This window comes from Elephas maximus, chromosome 4, assembly GCF_024166365.1.
Source record: "Elephas maximus indicus isolate mEleMax1 chromosome 4, mEleMax1 primary haplotype, whole genome shotgun sequence".
Taxonomy (NCBI): domain Eukaryota; kingdom Metazoa; phylum Chordata; class Mammalia; order Proboscidea; family Elephantidae; genus Elephas; species Elephas maximus.
The window spans coordinates 181946220-181958653 of NC_064822.1; positions in this window are offsets into that span (position 1 = coordinate 181946220).

Below are 12434 nucleotides of genomic sequence, written 5' to 3' on the forward strand. Positions count from 1 at the left end.
TCAGAACAGGAACTGAACATAAGCTGAAGAAACAGAGACATAAGTGAACACACATGTGAAGTAATCCAGTCTTTGCAAAAAGAGTTTGGAAAAGTCCTAAACCAATGGACTGCCACAGCCTTCAACAATGAAAAAAAAAGAAAGAAAAGAAAAAACATAGTCAACACTGAGAAAGGGGGGAAATTTGATTTTCAGAGTTACCACATTATATTATTCAAATGTTCTGTTTTCAAAAAACAATTACAAAGTATACAGAGAAACAGAAAAAGATGACCTATTTAAAGTGTCTGGTTTATGTGGCCCTTCCTGTCTCTTGGGCTCGTATTTACCTTGTGTCTTTAGTGTTCTTCATTCTCCTTTGCTCCAGGTGGGTTGAGACCAATTTATGCATCTTAGGTGGCTGCTGCTAGCATTTAAGACCTGAGACGCCTCTCACCAAAGTGGAATGCAGACCATTTTCTTAATACATTTTGTTATGCCAGTTGACCTAGATGTCCCCTGAAACCATAGTCCCCGTGCCCCCATCCCTGCTAATCTGGCCTTTGAAGCTTTTGGTTGTATTGAGGAAATTGCTTTGCTTTGGGTTTAGTCCAGTTGTGTTGACTATCCCTGTGTTATCCCTTCCTTTCACCTAAAAAAATGTTTGTCTACTATCTAGTTAGTGAATATCCCCTCTCCCTCCCTCCCCACCCTTGTAACCATAAAAAGAATATTTTTTTCTGTAAAATGCCTTTAAATGAGGGCGAAATTAAGTTATTCTTAGACAAAAAAAAAAGCTGAAAGAATTTGTTACCACTAGACCTGCCCTACAAAATATGCTGAAGGGACTCCTTCAGGTCACAATGAGAGGACACTAAATCGTAACTCAAAACTGTATGAAGAAATAAAGATTTCCAGAAATAAAGATTTCCAGCAAAGGTAATTTCATGGGCAAATATAAAATCTAGTTTTATTTTTGATTTGTATATTTGTTACGTTCTACTTGATATAATGGAAATGCTGGTAATGTAGTGGTTAAGAGCTATGGCTGCTGACCAAAAGGTCAGCAGTTTGAATCCACTAGGTGCTCCTTAGAAACCCTATGGGGCAGTTCTACTCTGTTCTATAGGGTCGCTAAGAGTCGGAATTGACTCTATGGCAATGGGTTTGGTTTTCTTTTCTTTTTTTTAACATGATATAATAGACAAATGCATTATAAATACATGTTTTTGACCGCACAATGTATGAAGAAGTAATTTGTGACAATATCAACATAAAGAGTTGGGGGAATGAAGCTGTATAGGAACAGAAATTTTGTATGTTTTTAAGTTGCTATCAATCCAAACTAGACTGTCATAAATTTAGGATGACCAGTGTAAATCTTACGGTAACCACAGTTAAAATATCTTTAAAAAATTATACAAAAGGCAAATGATAAGGGAATAAAAATTGTTCACTACAAAAAAAAAAAAAAGGCAGCACTGGAGAAAATAAGGGATAAAAAAGATTAAGACAGAGAAAACAAATAGTGAAATGTCAACAATAAGTTCTTCAGGCATAACATAGCTTATAGAGAAAATGTTCTACATCTCACTTTGGAGAGTGGCATCTGGGGTCTTAAAAGCTTGCAAGTGGCCATCTAAGATACATCAGTTGGTCCCATTCCACTCGGAGCAAAGGAGAATGAAGAAAACCAAAGACACAAGGAAAATACTAGCCCAAAGGACTAAAGGACCAAATGAACCAGAGACTCCATCAGCCTGAGACCAGAACTAGATGGGGCCCAGCTACCACCAATGACCACCCTGACAGGGAACACAACAGAGAGTCGTGGACAGAGCAGGAGAAAAATGTAGAACAGAACTCAAATTCACGTAAAAAGACCAGACTTAATGGTCTGACAGAGACTGGAGGAACCCCCAAAACTATGGCTCCCTGACGCACTGTTAATCCAGAACTGAAACCATCCCCCAAGCCCATGCTTCAGATGAAGATTAGACAGGACTATAAAACAAAAAATAATAGATGCGAGGAATCGTTCAATCAGATATATGACACCAAATGGGCAGCTCCTGTCCAAAAGTAGGTTGAGAAGGCAGGAAGGGACAGGAACTGGTCAAATGGACACAGGGAACCTGGGGTGGAAAGGGGGAGTGTGCTGTCACATTGTGGACATTGCAACTAATGTCACAAAACAGTATGTGTGTAAGTTTTTAATGAGAAATTGAGCTGTAAACTTTTACCTAAAACACACACACATAAAAAAATTCTTCATTATCAGTAATTACTTTAAATATAAATGAGTTAAACTCTCTAATCAAAGGCAGAGATTGGCAGAATAGATTAAAAAAAAAAATCCAAACTGTATGCGGTCTACAAGAGACTCACTTTAGATCCAAAGATGCAAGTAGGTTGAAAGTGAAAAAGAAAGAGGATGAATATATTAATATCAAACAAAATAGACTTTAAGTAAAAAACAAGAGACAAGGACGTTACAGAATGATAAAAGGGTAAATTCATCAAGACGATACAACAGAGCCCAAAATATATGAAACAAATATTTACACACCACTAGGATGACTATAAATCCTGTGGTATAGCGGATCAGGGCTATGGCTGCTAACCAAAAGGTAGGCAATTCGAATCCACTAGGTGCTCTTTGGAAATCCTATGAGGCAGTTCTACTCTGTCCTATAGGTTTGCTATGAGTCAGAAACGACTCAACAGCAACAGGTTTTTTTTTTTAATTTTTTAAATTTTAATTAGGACGACTAATGGAGGTCTGGTGGTGTAGTGAAATCCACCAGACGCTCCTTGGAAACCCCGTGGGGCAGTATTACTCTGTCCTATAGGGTCGTTATGAGTTGGAATTGACTTGATGGCAACGGGCTAGGACAACTATGATTGGAAAATTGGAAAATAACAAGCATTGTCAAAGGTGGAGAAATTGTAACCTTACGCATTGTTGGAATATAAAATTGTACAGTCGTTGTGGTGACTTCGGAGCATGGCTGGCCACCACCTTTGAGCAGGGCACCACTGCTTATTTCCTACTCGGGTCTAAATCCGATGCTCAAGAGATTTGGTTGCTATAGTGCAAAGAGATTTGGTTGTATTCGTTACCCTTGTTTCCGTCGACCACGGCTGAAATGTTTCAAATGGTTCAAAGCCCTGCGTAGAGACAAAGTTAGTTAGTGGTTGCCAAGGACTGGAGGGAGGGTAGAATGGGAGTTATTGCAGAAAAAAAAAAAAAAAAGGTGTCAAATGAGTGTCAAAAGGAGGAGGTATAGGTGGTGTTTGTCGTTGTGTGCTGTTGAGTCGTTCCGTAGCAACCCTATAGGACAGAGCAGAACTGCCCCCATAGGGTTTCCAAGGAGCAGCTGGTGGAAACAAACAGCCGACCTTTTGGTTAGCAGCCTGAGCTCTTAACCACTTCGCCACCAGGGCTCCAGATGGTGTTTAGGAGAGCAAAAAGAAATCCCTATCAGGCATCTGCCGACACCGCATCAGTCAAAGCTGGGACATTTGTTGCTGCTAGATGCAAGGGCATCTGGGAAGGCAAGGAAGATGGATACTGGGAAGGTAATGGCAGCGTCTGCTGCAGAAATAGTCCTGTAAATTTTGCTTCCTGGTGTTGAAAAGAAACCTTCATGTTGTCCACCCTGAAACCATCTCTTTTAAGCTTCTGTTCTCCACCACCCCATTTTTCAACGTTCTGGGGTGGAGGGATCAGTTCATGCAGTTCCCTGCCCTGCCCCAGCCTCAGGATGTTAAGACAGACAGAGAACCCCAGGTGGCGGTGTGTCTGTTCATCCAGCCCAGAGCTTCCAGGTTTCATTTGGGGTCTGGAAACAGACAGTCCAGTGCAGGACCTGCTTGTGAGAAGCTGTTCAATGAGGTATGAGAAGGTGACCTGCCCAAGGTCATCTCGTTGCTGAATGAGTTGAATGACCGAAGAATGAATGAGTGGAAAAAAAAAAAAAAAGAATGAACGACTAGATGAACAGAGGCCGTGTTTGATCTTGGCTCTTGACTCTTTTCCCACCCAGTGACAAACTGCCAAGTCTAAACTCCTTAACATGGCATGTGTGACCCTGGAGAACCTGGCCCTGGCAGACCTCCTTGGCTTCATCTCTCACCACTGAACTGCTGGGTCTCTTGTACATATGATGCTGGTTTTACTCTGGGCCTTTGCTTATACTGTTCCCTCTGCTGGAATGCCTTTCCCTGCTGTTCCACTTTCGCTTTTTGGTCTAACTTCTACTTGCCATTTAGGAATCAGCCCCAGTATCGTCTCCTTTTGGAAGCGTCCCTGACCTCCTGGCTGGGTTTGGGGTTCCTTCTCTGGCACCCATAATCCTCTGCGTGGATGATTTACCACACTGGCTATCATTTTCTGTTCACATGCTGACTCTCCCCATCCCCACTAGCCTGTGAGCCCCTCGAAGGAGAGACTTCTTCTGATTACCTCGGCCTCTCCAGCCCTGGTCTCAGTCCTGGCACATTTGAGCAGGAAGTCATAGAACCTGGCTTTATTCCTGGCCTTGTTCCTGAGTGGAGCCTTGACCAAGTCCTAGCCCTCAGTTTTCCCATCCAAAAAAGTGGCAGAATTGGTCTTCATCTTATTACTTCTGAGGACCAGTCATGACAGTCCAGAGGATGGGCAGGGCTGGCATGGCACGCCCTGTGCCAGGTGCCCAAGATGGGAAGGGCCAGAAGCGTGGCCAGCCCCCTGGACCAGAACCCTGGCTGTGGCCACTTGCAGCACCCGGTGGGGGTAGAGAATGGGGGTGGGTGGGGAGCAGAGGAGATGGAAAGCTATATCTGGGGTCTCAGCAGATGAGGCCCCACTACAGAGGCTGGTTTGGCATCTCCATAGTGGGACGGCGGGGCCCCAACAGTTATCAAAGGCCTGGAATGACGACTGGAGGGGAGTGGAGGGGGCCTCCCTGGGGCTGCTAATGCTCTGCCACCACCCCTGACAGGCTAGGCCATCAGTCAGCCCAGCACAAAGGGGTCATTAACCCCTGACCGGGCCCCTTTTTAGCCACTTCCTCTGGAGGGCTGGGGGTAGGGGAGGCAAGAAGGAGAAGGGAGGGGAGGGTTTCTGTCTCTTCAGGGAGGGGCTCAGGAGTGAGACCCCTCAGCTGGCTTGGCGAGTCACAGCCCTTCTGAAGCCTAGGGTCCCACGTTCTCCAGATCACAGGTTCTGCCACCCGCAGCAGCAGCCCTCTGCCAACCTCCCCCTACGCCGCCGGTCAAAGCAGTATGTGGCGGGGGGGGGGGGGGGGGACGGAGAGACAGCGAGAGACCCTGAGAAAGAGACTGAGACAGCCAAAGAGATCCTGAGAAAGACACAAGAAGAAAGATGCTATAGACTCCAGACGGCTTTTTCCCATTTATAAAAGCACATTCAAAAGGACCATTGAAATTAGATGCCAGGATCCAAAATAAAATATTCAGCAACAGATTCAGCTAATCCAGCAACAACTATATGTTATTATAATTCTATATACACACGCATATGTTACATATATGTGATATGTATATGTATATCACACACGCATATGTTATATATATGTAATATGCATATGTATATGTATATCATGACCTAATTGAGCTCATTCTAGAAATGCAAGGTTTAACATTTAAAAATCTATTAATCTAATTCATCACATTAATAAATTCAGGGAGAAAAGCCATACGATCATCTCGGCACTTACAATAAATGGCAGCATCTATTTATGATAAAAACGTTTCGGCAAACTTGGGGTAGAAAGAAATTTCCTTGAACTGGCACATTTGATTCTCCACCCAAACCAGCACGCACATTGTTCTCTAGGGGGGAATGGGTACGTTCCTTAAAATCAGGGACAACCTAAGGTAATCTTTAAACCTTAAACCAAAAATATCCTCTGAAGGCTTCTTAAAACCAAGCAACAGTCTCGGTTATCTAGTAAAGAATGTCTGCCCTGAGCAGTGTGCTCTTTTAAGATCTATCTATGAGGACTAAGGAGCCCTGGTGGCGCAGTGGTTAAGAACTCGGCTGCTAACCAAAAGGTCAGCAAGTTCAAATCCACCAGGTACTCCTTGGAAACCCTATGGGGCAGTTCTACACTGCTTTATAGGGTCACTATGAGTTGGAATTGACTCCATGGCAACAAGTTTGTTTTTTTTTTCTTTTTTGGTGTATGGGATAAAAGTGACAACAACAACTCGAAAGATTGGATAGAAACCTCAGGGGACAGTGAGTTTATGCGAATGGGGGAGGAACAACTCAGAAAAAGAGGGTGAGAACGGTTGTACGACTCAAAAATGTGGTCAATATCACTGAATTGTAATACAGAAACATGAACTGGTCTGTGTTTTTGGTGTGCATATCCTCAACAACAACAACAACAAAATAAATTATAGGAAAAAAAATCAGGTACAAAATGAGTTTGAGTCTCCTTCGTGATTCAATTCAACGTCATACCTGAGGTCCTCATCAGGAAAGTGGGACATGAACAAAACAGAACAAGGTGTAGGGATTGGAAAGGAAGAAGCAAAACTGGCGTTGTTTGCAGATGAGATGATTTTCTACACAGAAGCCACAAAAGACTGTACAGGCAAACCGTTAGAACTACAAAAGGAATTTAACTGACAGGATATTCCTACATCAAATAAATATTAAAAAGTAATTGCAGCTACAACCAATGAATCTTGAAAATACTACGTTAGGTGAAAGAAGCCAGACACAAAAAGCCACACATTATAGGATTCCATTTATATGAAGTGTCCAAAATAGGCAAGCGCATAGAGACAAGACAATAGATTACTGGTCACACGAACTGCCCTGCAGACCTTTTGGTTAGCAGCCGTAGCTCTTAACCACAACGCCACCAGGGTTTCTGCCAGGGGCCGGGGGAGCGGAAGATGGGGACTGGCTGCTAATTAGCACAGGTTTCTCTTGGGGGTGATGAAATGTTCTGGGATTAGATCATGGTAATGGTTGTACAACCTTGTGAATATACTAAAACCCACTGAACTGTACACTTTAAAAGGATGAATTTTATGGTATATGAATTATACCTTAATCAAAAAGTAATTGCATTTATAAACATCAGCAGCAAACAAAATCTAATTAAAAAAAAAATCTCCATTTACAGTGATAGCAAAAATTAAATCTAATAAAATATTTACAGAGAAAAGTGCAAAACGTGATTGAGGTACAGACACCCTGGAAAATAGTTTGGCAATTAAAAAAACAAAACAAACATACAAAAAAAAAAAAAAAACTAAACACTATATGACCCAGCAGTCACGCCCCCGGGCATTTATCCCCGAGAAATGAAAACCTATATCCACACAAAAACAATTGTACACAATTGTTCACAGCAGCTTTATTTGTAATTGCCAAAAATTGTAAATAACTGAAATGCTCTTCAGTAGAATGGATAAACAAACTAGTACATCCATACCACGGAATACTACTCAGCAATGAAAAGGAACGGATTATTGATACACGTAACAATTTGAATGAATCTCAAGGGAATTACGCTGGATGAAAAAAATCTATCTTGAAAAGCTACATACTGTGTGATTCCATTTATATGTATTCTCTAATGACAGAATCATAGAGGTGGAGAACAGATTAATGGTTGCTAGGGTTTGGGGAGAGGGGAGGGAGATAGGTGTGACGAGGGATCTTTGTGGTGACGGAACAGTTCTGCACCTTGGTGACAGTGATACATGAATCTATAAAAAAATCTACACATGTGATAAAATTATGTAGAACTACACACACACAAACACACACACATACAAATAAATGCATGTTAAACTAGTAAAATCTAACTAAAGCTTATGGATTGTACCATTGTCAATTTCCTGGTTTTGATAAAGAGCTTTAGTTATGTAAGATGTTACCATTGGGGGAAGCAGGGTGAAGGGTACATGGGACATTTCTGTACTATTTTTGCAACCTCCTGTGAATGTATAATTATTTCAAAATAAAAGCTAAACAAAAACATAATTGGAAGACATTAAAGAAGACACCCCAAATTTACTTTACGGACAGTATTTGTAATAATGAGGACTGTGGCAGGGCTGGGGGGATTGGACAGGGCTATGGCTGAAACGGAGTTTAGATGGCTGAAACGGAGCGGCCGTGAGTGATAATTGTGAAGCCTGGTGTAAGGCATTTCTGTAAAGCTACAGGAACTAGGTCAGTATGGTGTTTACTGGTGCAGAGATGGACACCTAGAGCATGGGACAGAACAGAGATCCATGAACATGTGAATATTGATGGGAGGGGGCACGGCAGATCACAGGGGAAAGGAGGGACAAGACACATTCACATCTGTCTTCATGTGCCGTCCTCATGACCTTCCTGTGGGCTGCCTTGCTTGCAGCATCCCAAGACTCCATTTCATGCTTGAGGTCATCGAGGTCCAGATGCCCGAGGTCTTCTGGCTCTGATCATTGGTTCTTTCCAAAGTGATCTTCCCCCAGCCCCCAGCCCCTCAGCCCCCAGCACCCCCGCCCCTTGTCTGAATCAAGGGTCCTGTGCTGAACTGGCTGGCTTAAAATCTCTGGAGGCGGAGTGAGTAATAACTTTCCAGTTGAGTTTGAGAACCCCTGACAGAGAGAAAGAGAGAGTTAGAACAAGAGAAGAAGAAGGAGAAGGAAACGGAGAAGTGGAAAGGAGAAGAGAAAAGGGAGGGAAGAGAGAGGGAGAAAAAAAAAAAGAGAGGAGAAAGGAGAGAGAGAGGAGCCAGTCGCTCTCGTTGTGCTGCCAGGGGACAGGAACAATCAGGCACTGTCCCTCTCCTCCCCAAGCTGGAGCCCACCCCCCTAGGCTCCCTAGGCTTTCATCACTGACCTAATCCTGGGGGCAGAGCGCTGGAGGTGGGGGGAGGAGGTAAGGTCAGGGGGTCAGCCCATTACATGCTAAGCAGAGCCAGGAATAGAGCTGCTTTGGAGGCTGTTGGGGGGACTAAGCCTTCACGGAAGCCCACACCCACCTCTGGCCAGAGGCAGGGACTGGAGGAGGCGTGGGGAAGAGAGGAGGAGAGAGTCACTCTGTACTCCAAGGGCAGTGTGGTCCTCCACTCCATCAAAGCTTGGTTTCGGCATCTAACAAAAAAATGCCCCTGAGTAACACTAAGCCCTCTCCCTGGCCTCCATCCACTCACTGCCAGGCTGGTGAGAGATGCTTTCTTGTCCTTAAGGGGACCTGGGCCCATATACTTATGGTGTACCAGGGCCCTTCACCTCCACAAACAGGCCTTTCTGGTCTGCCCCATGAGCTTCAACCAACGCACAGATCTGACTGTTCTATCCCTCCTCTACTTTAGAGCCTCCCATGGTTCCCCAGTGCCAGGCAGTTGAGAGCCACAGGTCCTTATTCCAGCATTTGAGGGCTCCACTCTCTCTGACTACTGCCTACTCTCCGGCCACCTGCTCTCAATGGCACAGTCATTACTTCATTCAACAAATATGCACTGAGTGTTAGTATATGCCAGGCACTGTGCTAGGTGCTGGGGACAGGGATGTGACCCGAACAGGCCAGGTTCCTGCTCTTTGGGAGCCTGCAGCCTGGTGGGGAGAGAGAGACAAGAAGCTGGTTAACAAGCAAGCATACAACCGCTCAACCACAAACTATGCTGTGGGCCAGGAAGGAAATAGGGTGTTATGGAGACATAGCCAAGGGCCTCACCTTAGTTGGGGGCTCAGAGAGGCCTTCTCCAAGGAGGTGATACTGGAGTAGAGATTTGGGTGAGGTGAGAGAGTGAGCATAGCTGGGGAAGAGTGTTCCAGGCGGAGGGAACTGCAAGAGTAAAGGCCCAGAGGTGGGAACATTCTGGCATGTTCTAGGACCAGTAAGAGGCCCTGAAACAGAAAGTGAACGGGCTAAAGGAGGAATCAGGCTGAGCTCTTGGAGGACTTTAGGGGAATGTCATGACCTGAGTTACACTTTAAAACAAGCTCTTGGGCTTTTAGGATACTCATTTTACACAGAGACCAAGGCTCGGAGAGGTCGATGTTCCCAGGGTCACACAGCTGGTGGGTCCAGCTGCCACCTGAGCCAATGCTCTGTCCAGCGACCCTATGAGCTCCCCATGAGTTCACAATCGTGAGCTTTCCCACTGGGCTCTTACTCAATGCTTTGAAGTGGGGGAGTTAGCCTGCTTGGGCAGATAAGAAGGCTGGCTCACTTGTTCACGACCACAGACCAGAAGGCATAGGGGTCCGAGGGTGGGGTCTGGGTCAGACACCTCAGGTCCAAAATCTGGCCCTCCCATGAATTTGCTGGGAGATGTTGCAGAACTTTCAGAGCCTCAGTCTCCTCATCTGTGAAGTAGGGGTAATGATGACACATGATTTGGCCCCTGCTGACCTCTTCTCGCAGCCCCCTCCACCTCCTCGGTGTGCTCCAGCCAGCCCGGCCTTTCCTGGAAGGTATGAAGGTGTCAGGTCATACCTGCTGAAGGAACACACTTCCCAGGTCTTTGTAAGCTGGTGTTCTCACAGAGGTCTCTGGTCACCTGGTCAGAGAAGCCCTTTCTGACCACCACATCTAAAAGCCCCCTAGTCCCATCACCTTCTTACCCCCCTTTACGTATTCATAATTCTCGTTACCAGCTGAAAGTCGCCCATTTCTTTGTTTCCCAGCTTATTGCCTACCTCCTCCCAGTCACAAGCTCTGTGAGGGTAGAACTTTGCCCGTCTTGTTCCCTGCTGTGCTCATGGCCCAGATATAGTAGGGGCTCAATAAATATTTATCGATGACTGAATAAGTGAATGAACAGGACCCACCTGTGAGGGCTGTTGTGAAGTCTACCTGAGGTAATGAATGGAAACTGCTTAACACATTGCCTGGTATATAGTAATTGCTCCATAAGTGTTACCTGCTATTATTGTCATCGTTACGAACTCTTTGAAAATTTTTATTTATTTTGTTGTTGTTGAGAATATGCCCAGCAAAACATACACCAATTCAACCGTTTCTACATGTACAATTCAGCGACACTGATGACATTCTCCGACTTGTGCAACCATTCTTGTTCTCCTTCTCTGAGTTGTTCCTCCCCCATTAACATAAACTCACTGCCCCCCTGAGGTTCCTGTCTAATCTTTCATGTTGTTGTTGTCAATTAGATCCCATATAGATAGATCTTTAACGAGCATAAGGCCCAAGGCAGACATTCTTTACTAGTTAAGCTAAATTATTGTTTGGTTTGAAGAAGACTTCAGGGGATATTTTTGGTTTAAGGTTTAAAGATTATCTCCGGGGAATAGTTTCAGGAATTCATCCAGCCTCCATGGCTCCAGAAAGTCTAGATTCCATAAGAATTTGAAATCCTGTTCTAAAATTTCCCCCTTTTGATCTGGATTCTTCTATAGACTCTCATGACGATCTCTTGACTTTAAAGCCCATGCTCTAAACTTCTCTGCTGATGATGAATTGAACCAAATTCCATCATCCCACCCTTGGTCTCTTGACCTTTACAGGGGCCTTTGATGCCAGACAGTGACTCAAGTAGTATTTCAGGCCCTGTGCTGGGGTTGCAGCAGCGGCTGAGGGCAGGCAGGTCAGTCACAGTGTGGTATGCACATGACCAGCCTCACCCACCGCCCACAGCCTGCAAAGACTCATGGTCTCCTCAACCAGCCCCAAGCTGGGAGGGGACGAGATAGTGACAGGAGTGCAAAGGGCGGGACTCGCCTTGCTGTTCTGGGATTCTAGGAGAGGCTTCTCCCAATGACCACTGGGTGGCAGCACTTCCCCGGAAATAAGAGGCTGGGAAAGCATTTTCAGCGTTGACTGTGAGACTGAGAGCGGAACTCTCTGAAAGGACCCAGGCCCAGTGGGGGCACAGCTAGGACTTGCCTGGGCCACACAGCTTCCAGTGGCAGGGCCTGGGCTTCCTGTGAGGTCACCTGCCTGCCTTGGACAGGCTCCAGAGCAGCAGCAGGGGAGAAGGAAAATCAAGCTCGGAGATTGAAGGTTTGAGGACTAGCCAGAGCCTTCTGGAATGTTGTCACCCCAACTTTGACCCCCCAGAATCCTACCCATCCTGAGGAAAGTGCTCAAACAGTCCTCTCTGAGGCCCCTCCTGACCGGTGACTCTGGCTGAGGTGGTGGTTCACTCTCTCCCACCAGCCACTTGTTAGTCTTCAACCATGCCTGTCAGCTCTGCAAACTGTGATCCCCTGAGGACAGAGACTATGCTTTGTCCCCCCCAAACCCCCACTGCCTGTCACGGGAAGTCTTTGCACCAGCTGTGCCCTCTGCCTCTGTCTCCCTTCCCCTCTTCTTGGCCCGTGTACCAGTAGCTGAGATGTCACTTCTTCCAGGAAGCCTTCTCTGGCCTTTGGCCTGGGCAGGAGCCCACCTCTGGGCCCACACAACACGCTGGACACCCTCCTGGACAGTGAGGACCCTGGGGAAGGATTCTTGGGGCGCTCAA